The sequence below is a fragment of the Enhydra lutris genome, unplaced genomic scaffold, assembly GCF_002288905.1.
Source record: "Enhydra lutris kenyoni isolate GAN:26980312 unplaced genomic scaffold, ASM228890v2 scaffoldscaffold68, whole genome shotgun sequence".
Lineage (NCBI taxonomy): Eukaryota > Metazoa > Chordata > Mammalia > Carnivora > Mustelidae > Enhydra > Enhydra lutris.
Genome location: NW_019154152.1, coordinates 1,942,537 through 1,952,945, shown reverse-complemented (window position 1 = coordinate 1,952,945; position 10,409 = coordinate 1,942,537). Strand labels below are relative to the sequence as shown.

Sequence of the window (10,409 nt, the reverse complement as noted above, 5' to 3'; positions counted from 1 at the left end):
GCGCCCGCCCGGAGGAGGAAACCCAGGCTTCCAGAGTTCTCCGCGCGGACGCAAGCACCTCGAAGCCGCCCGCCGCCCCACCCTGCTCCGGACAAAGCCCGGGCCCGCGCCGGGAGACAGGGCGGGGGGGTGGGCAGGGCGGCTCCCGCGCGCGCCCCGCTCCCCCGTGGGCGCGAGACTCCGCCCCGCCGTCCCTGCGGGGGGAGCCCGTGCCCCAACGGCAAAGTCGGCCCAGCCGGGCCCGCCCCGAATCCCCATGACGTCACCGGCGGCGGCAGGCCCCGCCCCCGGCCCCGGGCGGCAGGCCGCATGACGTCACCGAGGCCCCACCCCTCCGGAGCGAGTTCGGTCCTGGCGTTCATTTCATTCCTGTCCTCATTCCGAACATTCTTAGCATCGCTCGCGCCGCGCCGCGCCGCCCGAGCCGAGCCGAGCCTCTGCAGCCGCCGCCGCGGCCCCGCCGCCCGCCGCGGGCGCCCACCAAGCACTTTGCAGACTCGCTTCCACCCTGCGGGCCAGTCCGCGCGGCGGGGCCCGGGCCCGGGGCGGCCGCGTCCGGGGACAGGCCATGCAGTGAAGCCCCCCCACCCCGTCCGCCTTTGCCCGGAGCCGCGGGCAGCAGCCCAGTGCGCCCAGCCGGCCCCGGGGCAGGAGCGGTGCTAGGCAGGGGTGGGGTGGCCCGGCCCGGGGACCGGGAGCCGGGGAGGGAGCCGGGCACCGAGCTGCGGGCGGGGGAAGCGGCGCCGAAGTTTGCCTCGGACTCACCGGGCGCTGCGGCGGCTCCCTTCGCCGAGGTAAGTTGGCGCGCGGGGTGATGCTGGGTGCGGGCGGCGCACCGGGCGCCCGGGGGCGGGGGGCCGGCGGCGCGTCCGTCTCGGGCCGCTCTTTCTCTGCGGGCTCCGCTTTGTGTGCGGCGGGCGGTTACGCGGAGGGCCGGGGCCGGGCCCCCGCGCCCCCTTCAAGGTGAGCGGCCGGGCGCCGCCGCGCGAGTTGCTGGGACGCCAAGTTGGGCCGCGCGCTGCGGAGCCCGCGCGGCAACAGGCGGCCCCCGGTGGCGGCCCTGGAGGCGCCCTGCCGGCCGCGCCCCCCGCGCCCCCCGCGTCCCCCGCGTCCCCCGCGTCCCCCGCGTCCCCCGCGCCTGCCCGCTCGCCCGCACGCGCACACACGCGCACACCCTCACAAGCTCAGCCGGTTATCACGATTTGCTCGGGGAAGTCAGAAGTTCGGAGCGGGCGCGGGCGGGGAGAGCCGCCGGCGCCGCCTCGGAACCCGGAGCCGGCCCCCCCCCGCCGCCGCCCCCATGGGGCCCCCGGGCGCCCGGGCCCCCCGAGGCCTGCCCGGGGTCCGCGCCGACTCGTGCTGCTGGCGGGGGTTCGCTCCTTCTCAAAGATGAAAGAAGGCACGGTCGCCTTTGCCGCTTCTCCAGGACTGTTGCTGCTGCCGCCGCCGCCACTTCATTGCACATTCAAGTGGAAAATTTTCAGGAGTCAGCAGAAACATTGTGTCCAAAAAAGACTGAGTCGCAGTTACCACCAAACCCTGGAGGAGACTCTCCCTGGAAAACTTCCCTTCGGTAGGAAATACTGGGGGATTTGTTTGTTTATTGGAAGAGAAATGATCCCCAGGAGAGGAGAAAATCAGGGTGTACTTCTAGTCTTTGTTCGTAGCAGCAACACTGTTTTCAAAAGTCCAGAGGCCCGCTTTCAAGAAAGTTCAACTTCCAGGAGTTTCTTTTTTCTAAAATGCATTTGTGTGTGTGTGTGTGTGTGTGTGTGTGTGTGTGTGTGTGTGTGTGTATGTGCATTTCTTTTTTTTTTTTAAACTGAAGCAACATTTTAAATGAGTTGAAAACAATGGAGGGCTCACACTTCCCTTATTCTTCTCCCACGAAAATAAATAAAATCCAGATCATAATTTTCTTTGCTTTTTAATTGTCTTTCTTTTTAAAGATTTATTTGAAGTTGAATGGTGTCACTGTATAAAAATATTTATGAAACAATGAAATAGCAGCCACCAGCATTTCTCAGGAGGCTTGTTAACTTCTCAGAAGCAAGTGGCTGCCTGTGATTTGCAGAAATGAAAATTGACCTCAGTAAGCACTGGAAACTTAGAGACAGATGATGTTCCAGGAGCGGGTAATGTAAAAAGGCCTGTTTTAAAAACAGTGCCTTGGAGGGAGCCCAGGTCCTGGGACAGAAAGGTCTGCAAAACCTATCAGATTTCAAAATGGTTAAAATTTTAAATGCTACAGATACTGCAAAGGAGCAGATCACTTAAACATTTCAGGGCAACCGCTTGTTTCTTCCTCCCCACCCTCCTTGATTGTTTCTGGAAGTTTTGGTGGTCTGATCGCTTGTGGTGTGCTGGGTTCCTGCAGGTGGTTACCTGAGTAGACAGATCCCTTTTAGGAGCCTGGGATCTGCCTGCATTGTCAGAGCAGGCAGTGAGTGGGCTCCTTTCTCTGCAGTCTGCAGTGGCCTTTACTGGTGTGTCCTGCCTGGGGCTTCTCTGCCAGGGTACTCTAAGGCAGTGCTTAGGGAACATATCTTAGGCTGTGCCTGTGCTTCGTCCTTTCACTATCGGGTCTGTGCCCTTTTGTAAATATCAGGATCTTTGGGGCCAGGCTCAGATCCAACTTTGCTTAAGAATCTTTCTTCTTCAGAAGGAAATAGTAGAACTAATTACAAAGTGACTCAGGAAAGACAAATGGATTTAGTTGAACCTTTGTCAACAGCGAGGTTTTGAATCGTTGATTATTTTTTGCGGGGGGGGGAGGCTTACTTTTCTAATCTCACTATTTCCATAAATGGTCACAGATATTTTTGTTTAGTATTTCTTTGTATGTACAACTTGGTATTGAGCTCTTAGGTTTCAGATTTTAAACAGAGTTTGTAATTCTTTTATTTGTTGTTAGCATAAAAAATGAGCCGATAAGCTGTTTTCATTACTGAATTCTTGCTGATGGTATAAAAGTGCCAATGTAGACCATTTTATTTTTATTTATCATTATTATTTGGCCTGCAGTTTTAGGGGAATATTAGAATAATCTTTTTTTTTTTTTTTTTTTTTTTTACAATTTTGAGACAAAACCAATGTGACACTTTGCCTTGACAGTAAGATTTGAAAAAACAGAGGAAAGAATCTTTGTATAGATTCCTCCTCTCAAGTGATCTTTCATGAAGTAACAAATAGAACTCCATCCAGAGACCATGCTTGAGAGATTGATGGAGTTTTTGGGGTTTTTTTTTTTGTGTGTGTGTTTTTCTTTTTCCTTTTCCCAAAACATAAACCAGGACTCACCACGACATGTACTTAATGAGATTTAATTTAAAGAGGGAGGGCAACCTAGTTTAGTTTGAGCCAGATTGAAGCAAATTTCTCACGGAGAGGCGGAGAGGTGCTTCCTTGCATTGTGGTACAATGTGTGCCTAGGCCCCAGCAGCAAACTAATTATATGTCAGGGCAGGTTTTGGGCGGGGTGGAGGGCGGGGGGGGGGGGGGGGAAAAGGGGGAGAAGGGGGAGAGCGACACTGTGGGGGACGTCAGCTTCTTTCAGCTTCTTCCCTTTTCCCTCTACCTCTCTTACAGCAGGAATTACGTATTCAGACTCTCACTTTGGAGGACTAGTATCTCCTCGTATTAAGAACAAGGACAAGCAAGTCATAATGAAAAGGGTGTTCGGTTTTTTTGCTGCTTGTGGTAAAGTCCTTCAGTAACAGTTTTGAGTTCTGACACTGCAGCTTAGCGGTATTGGAGGGCATTTCTCAGTGGGAAAATCTGAGAAGAATATACTTGCCGTGGATTGTCCGTTTCCAGATCATATCTGTTTTATCTTCAGTGGAAAAGTATGTACCAGGAGCATTTGGAAAATGCAGAGCTCAGATGTTAGCTAGGCCTTTGAAGAAATGAGCTGTGCCATGAACAATATTTTTAAGGTTCCTTGTTTTAGAACGGGTTGATCTCTCGTGTGGGGTGGTCACACCAGAGCCTCTGCATCTGTGGGATTACTTTTTTTTCCTCTAATCTCATGTACTATTATGTGTTAATTGTGAGCATAATTATACTGCCTGCAAATGAAAATCGTGGTGCTTTATCGCTCCAAAGGTTGGTGCAAATGACTGCGTGTAGGAGCCAGTGTGTGTAAAAATGACTGTGTTCACGTGCAGACAGTAGGTAGATAGCATTTTTAAGCTTGTATTTTAGGCACGTTGTCTTATTCCCAATAAAGAGATTGCGAAAGAGTAAAAACGCTGCTGAGTGAAAGCTGGGCCTAGGGGTTGGATCCGTTTAGTGGTAAAACTTTGTAGGTCTGTTTTTTCCAAAGACTGAGGACAACGGGCCAGAGCAGGTGTCTGGCACTCTCGGCGGTGGTGCAGGGAAATCAGAGCCCACCTTTCTGTCCATAAAGGTGCGTACTGCACTTCCTCCTTAGTGGTCAGGGACTGCAGTGGCAGCAAGGGCTAGTGTCCTTCTGACCTCAGCAAAAAGAAAAAAAAAAGTACTCTAAGCTTCTTGCCCTTTGACAAACTTGGGCTCTGCTGCTGGGCTGTTGGGGACTGACTGTTGGCTGCCTGGTGCTTTTTCTTATTTTTTCTTATTTTATCTGTAGAAGCCGCAGATGACGCTGTGGTATTTAAATGAGATCCCAAATCATGTTTGAACAGTATCAGTGATATATTTTATTCTTTCACCTTCACAAAGGTGATAAAATCAAGTAATTCAGGTCCGTGCTAAGCCCTTAATGTTTCAGGGTTGGGCGTTTTGACAAATAGAAGCTTAGTCCCCCTTGCATTGCAATGACTGCATACTTCCGAGACGTGGGAAGTTTGGGCCTTCCCTCTGCTGGGATAATTTGTGGAATGCTGGAATATTTGGATCTAAATATCTGAGTGTTTGTGTGTGTGTTTGTATTTTGTCTCAAAGCTGTGAGGTACTGAGAGTCCCCAGCCTGTAAAAGTTCTCATCATCAGCTTCTTTGACCCTGTCCCATGTCGGAACTTGAGAGTTGAAATAAGAGTTGAAATTCAGCCACCTCCTCAGAGAGATTCCATTCTCCTCTCCTGGTGCCGACTAAGAGAATTTTGGAATATATATTTTCACTTTAGTGAAAGCAAATGGGATGCCCTGAAGGGTGGGTTTCGAGGATGGTATTTCTTACAGGGTGGGTCCCACTCCCTCTTAAGTTCTGTCCACTGGCTTTTTGCATGGTTGGGAGGATTCTCAGAAAATAGTTTCCATAGCCTGGGAGTCCTAGCTGACTGTGAAACCACTGGCCTCTCTTCTGATTGGAAGGGGGAAGGGAATCTTAGAGGCTGTCTTTCCTACTCTTGTGGCAAGCCAAGGGAAGTCTTCAGCCTGGCTGTATTCTGCCCCCCGCCCCCCCCCATATTTACCATCCCCATCAATATTTACTATCCTGATGTAATGCTTTCTGCTCTTTTTCATGTTAGTTTTTAAGGCTCTGCCCTAGGATTTCATTAGCAGTTTTAGTTTGAAGAACAGGGCCCAGCATTGGAAAATGGGTTTAAAAGAAAAAAAGTGGCTTACTAATGAACAAGTTAAGCACCACCATCGTCTCCAGTGGGGAATTCTGGTTGCTTTTAGGCATCTGACAGATTTAGATGTGTACAGTGACTGAAACACTATTGACTGGGAATATACAACAATGACGAGTGCTGTTGTTTTTACTGATATATAAACTGAAAAACTGCTGCTAATGGTGGGAAATGTTAATTATGTGAGAACATATTGAACTTATATTCTCTGGCATGAACTTTGAAAAAAAATGCATGAACCGCGCTGCTTTTTTATAGGCACAGCTTTCTAATTATCATAATTCAGTTCAGCTCCGCTCTTGGATGGAGTTCAAGTGCAATCTCAATTTAACTTGAAAGGAGGTTTTTTTTTTTTTTTAACTGAGAATGTTTAAGAAAATTTGAAAAGTTCATCCAAGAATATTGTCTGCTAAGGTGTTGGTAATGAGGGGGGTGAAATGAATGCCTTTTTATAATAGTTAACTAGATCTGAATGTTAGATTGACTTTTTTGCTTTGCACTGTATCCAAACCTGCATCTTGTACATTTTTGCACAACCAGATGCTGTATTGCTGAGTTCTCTTTGAAAACCAGAATCTTTTCCCTAATAGTAAACTAAATAAATGAATATTTTATTACCATTAATGATACAATCTCCGTAAAGACAGGATCCTCTTTAGAGGGTAGAATAGAAAGCAATAAATGCAGAAACCTTATGAATTCATTCAGGACAACCCACCATTAATCTTGGGATACCAACCAAGCCTTTAGAAGGTGATCTCCTCATTTGTTTGTCTTTACATCTTGACTTGATGGCACTCTGTGACAGGAGTCGTCTTTGACAGCATTCATGCCACTGCCTTCTGTCCTTTAAATTTTCTCCGACCTTCGTGCCTTTTCCAAGAAAAAAAAAAGTTAATGAAGCCCAGGAGCCAAATCCTCTGTGGAATCAGTTTTAATTGGAAGAAAGAACAACTTCAGCTGGACCTTCCGACTTTCGTCCGGTCTGACTTCTGCTGAAATGCAAAGAGAGCCCGCAGAAACCAAATGACTTCATTTGCTCTGGCACTCAAGAGCCGAATTCACTTCCACCATGGTGAAATAAAAGGAGCCAAGTGTTTTAAATAGCCACTCCCCGAGGCCCGCCCGCCCAAGTGTTTGGAGAAAAGCGCATTGTCTGCTGGCCGCTCTCGCCGGGAGCCGGCCGGACCCGCCCTCCCCCACCAGGCAGCTCCCTTGCCTGAGCTGACATCTGGTTTTTTTTTTTCACCTGATGCATACCTGCCCTCGCGCGCGCGCGCGCGCACACGCACACACACACACACTCATATCACAGGCATGCATGTGTCCTGTAGTTAGCGCGTGGAAGGTGTGTTGTGTTTCAAGTCCCTCCCGGGATCGGGGGCGGGGGGGAGCCACAAGGCTAATAGCACAAAATAAAATGTAAACACAGCAGCCGCCCCACATGCCGCTGCTGCTGGGTTTCTGTCGGCTGGTGCTCTGGGTAGGCGTGCCTATTGTTGTGGCCGCAACAGGCGGCAGAAGTTGGGGCACCATATGGCGGATGTGGGCCTCAGATAAGCTGTCTGGTAATTTAGCTTATCAATAGCATTTTGATATGCTTCATTTTCAGATCACCCATCACTGCGGCTGGGGATGTCCTGGGGGCTAACTGATTGCAAACCATTGAAACCATTGTGAGCCATGCTTCCTTTGGTGGAATCTCTTTCAACCCATTCTCCTGGGCTGCCTTTTCAACTCAAAGCCTTTGGGAGACCGTGGTGGGTAGAGTTAGAAAGAGCCCCATCAGCTGAGGGGACGGGCAGCCCTGTCCTGAAATCTGGAATGCTCAGCAAAGACCTCAGCAAGTATTTTCATAGAGAACAAAAACAGAAAACAAGCTACCTGATAGCATTTTTTTTTTTTAATATATATAGGCAGAGCTGAGAAATTCCCGTAATTCAAAATCTGCCTTTGTTTTAAACACTGGAGAGATAAGATAAGGCTGCTATTGTTCATTCTTATTTTGATAAAAGGTTTCTAGTTTTGTTGTGCTTTCAAAATACCTCCCTAATTTCCTTTCACCTTTGTGTTTTACCTTAATCATAAAATATAAAATTGATTGATGTCTGTATAACTGGAAACCAGGGGAAGAGTCCTCTGTGATGTGGAGGCAGGAAGCATCTTCCTTTATGACTTGGATTGTTAAAGAGGGACATGCTTCTAGAACACTTCTACTCAGGTGTCTGGTGAAGCTGAAGGAAAACCATTCTGGTGGGAACCAACGGAGGGACTCTTTCCCGAATGGCCAGAGCCAGCTCAGGGAGTCTGCACACAGTAGGTGGCTCCTGGTGGAATTTGATGACGGGCTTATCAGATGTGTGAATCTCCTTCAGCAAATCCACGTGTTCCCAGTTCCTGCCAGGCCCTGGGGGAAGAAGCCAGGGTCAGACCGGCTGTCCCTTTCCCAGCCCACCGTGCCTGGGTGTTCTCGCTCACCTTTCCAGGCACCTCACTTTCCCCACATTTTGACTTACGGGTTTGTAATGCACTGTACACAGATCCTTTTGTGTGGCTAATTCAGGATGATTCTGACTCAAATCCGGGTCAGCTACTTTCCACGCCTGCCCGGGGGAGCCTCTGCTGCACCCGTGTTCCCACCTGAGCACCTGCACTGCAGCCTCCACAGATCTTTCAACAGCCTGGACGTTACCCCTGGAGATTCAGGAGGGCTGGGCCACGTGCAGAGTTTCCATATTTTAAGAGGTCCGTGGTGGTGTCCGCCTGTGGTTGGGAACCCTTGCTCTAGATACTCTACCTCTTCAGAGCCAGTCAGTCTAAATTTGGCCATCCCTCCTAACTCCGAATGGGATTTTTCTCCACCTGTATTTGTGAACAAATACCACATCTTTATGGAATTCACTTAAGATGGACTTGGTTGGTTTTAAAAATACAGCCATACACAGAGAAGGTTGTACCTTTCTATTGCAGGAAAAGCAATAAAATGAACAGAGCCATCTTCCCCCTGTTTGGCAATCATCTGTCACATTTTGGGAGCATAGCCGTTGATTCCAGATGTAGATTATAGAGGTGAGGTGTGTGTCAGGCTTGCCGGCAAGACTAATTCTTGTCTGGCTGCTTGCAGAGGTGGTTTCACTTCCCGGGTAGTGAGGCTGCTCACAGAGCCCTGCAGGTGGTACCCCTTGATGTAGCAGGGTGGGGGGATGGGAGGGGTGATCCTGATGGCGTCTGGGAGAAGAGCCTGCTGCTTTTCATTCCTTTCCTCCCTCTTCCTTGCACCACGGGCACTTTGAAATCCAGATGCTCCCGGTTTTTTGTAGAATTGCTGCTTGCCTCTGGTTGTTCAAACATGTACAGGTGCTACCTGGTGCTAGGGATTTGGTGATCGACCAAAGGTGGTCATAGAATGGTGATCAGTGAACACCCCTGCGAAGTTCGTAGTTCGACGAGGGAAATCGGCCTGTGAAGAGGTCATCAACGTCCAGTGGGGAGGCTGTATGTTCTGTACTTCCGTGCATTCTGAGATGCAACTTTTTGTATATTTGAAGTTGGGACATGTCCTGCCATCGTGGCTGGCTGGGCTGTGGTCACAGTCTGGAACAGGTGCAGGAGAGGAAGAGAATCCCTGGGCCTGATCTGGGGCGTTCCTGAGGATTCTCTTGATGCTGCCAGGGCTCTTGGAACCAGGGTGAGAGTATATAGAAAAGCACAGTGTTGATCTGGCTCTGAGAAGTTGTTTTGGGTATACCTTACCCAATTTATTTTGCTTATTGTTTTCCTTTTTAGGTGCAAGATTAACGTTTGCTTAAAAAAAAAAAAAGTACCTTGTGTATGAAATTAGATTTTTTGAGTGATGGAGCAGCATCCTGGCATGGTTTGTTTCACAGCAATAGTTTTTAGAAACAAAAATCATGTTGCATTTTACAACCATTGGTGTGTTCAGAGTTGATGGAACGTTGGAGAACCATGTTTGCATCTCTATCCAAAAAAATTTGTGCGATTTTACTTTATTGACAGGGGTTGTTTTGAGGGAGTGGTTTGGGAAGGGACTTTTATTTTTTTAAGCATGTGTTGTTTTTAGGAGCATGAATTTCCTTGTGTAGCATCAGAATAAAGGGAAAATAAGACTGTTGTCTAAGTGCTCTTGGTAATAGCCAAACAGCTGTGTTGCTCAGGGATAGGGATTAAGGAAAACTTTGCAGAGAAACTGGTGTTGGAGTTTAGTCGTAGGGAAAGGGTTTATTTATTTATTTATTTTTTGCCAGATGCCATTTTGGGAGTAGTGGGGAACTAAGTCATTAAAAAACAAATGACCGCCTGGTGGTGGCTATTAATAATGGAGGGCACTGGGTGTGGTACATAAACAATGAATTCTGGAACACTGAAAAGAAATTAAAAAAATAAAAATTAAAAACAAAACAAATGACCCCCCACCCCCACCCCAGAAACACTCTAGAGCAGTGACCTCAATCCTCAAAACAGCTATGGAAAAGGTTTTATTGCTGGTCATGAGCTCCTGTAGATCAGAACCTGTAGATCTGAAACTTGGATGTGAGCAATTAATTGAAAGAAGCAGAAGGAACTGGTTGATAAGGTGGAGGGGGGTGGTTTTCTGATTCTGGTTTGGAAAAAGGCAGGATAATACTGTAGTTTTAAAGACCCAGGTTTGGAGTAGGATACTCCTTAGTTGGACTCATGGCTCAGTCACTTTCTGGTTTTGTGGCCTTGGACAAATTGCCCTCTGAGCCTTGGTGTCCTCATCTCTGAAGTTCAGTAGAATGCCTCCTGTATGCCTGACATACAATACACGCTCAGGAAATAGCAATTTCTTTTCTTTTCTTTCTTTTAAAAATG

General features: G+C 48.5%; 1 protein-coding gene across 4 annotated transcripts in view; it reads left to right on the top strand.

Annotated features, from left to right (window-relative positions):
• The first annotated feature begins 770 nt into the window (after positions 1-770).
• The window catches only part of LOC111159431 (TEA domain transcription factor 1), a 258,170-nt gene continuing 248,531 nt past the window's right edge, over positions 771-10,409 (top strand). For 3 of the 4 annotated variants that reach the window (XM_022521895.1, XM_022521894.1, XM_022521892.1), the window contains exon 1: positions 1,546-1,573. The gene's annotated coding sequence lies outside the window, so the exon portion shown is untranslated. Of the gene's footprint in view, positions 795-1,545; positions 1,574-10,409 lie in introns of those variants that run through there. The other variant, XM_022521893.1, reaches the window with a different exon arrangement.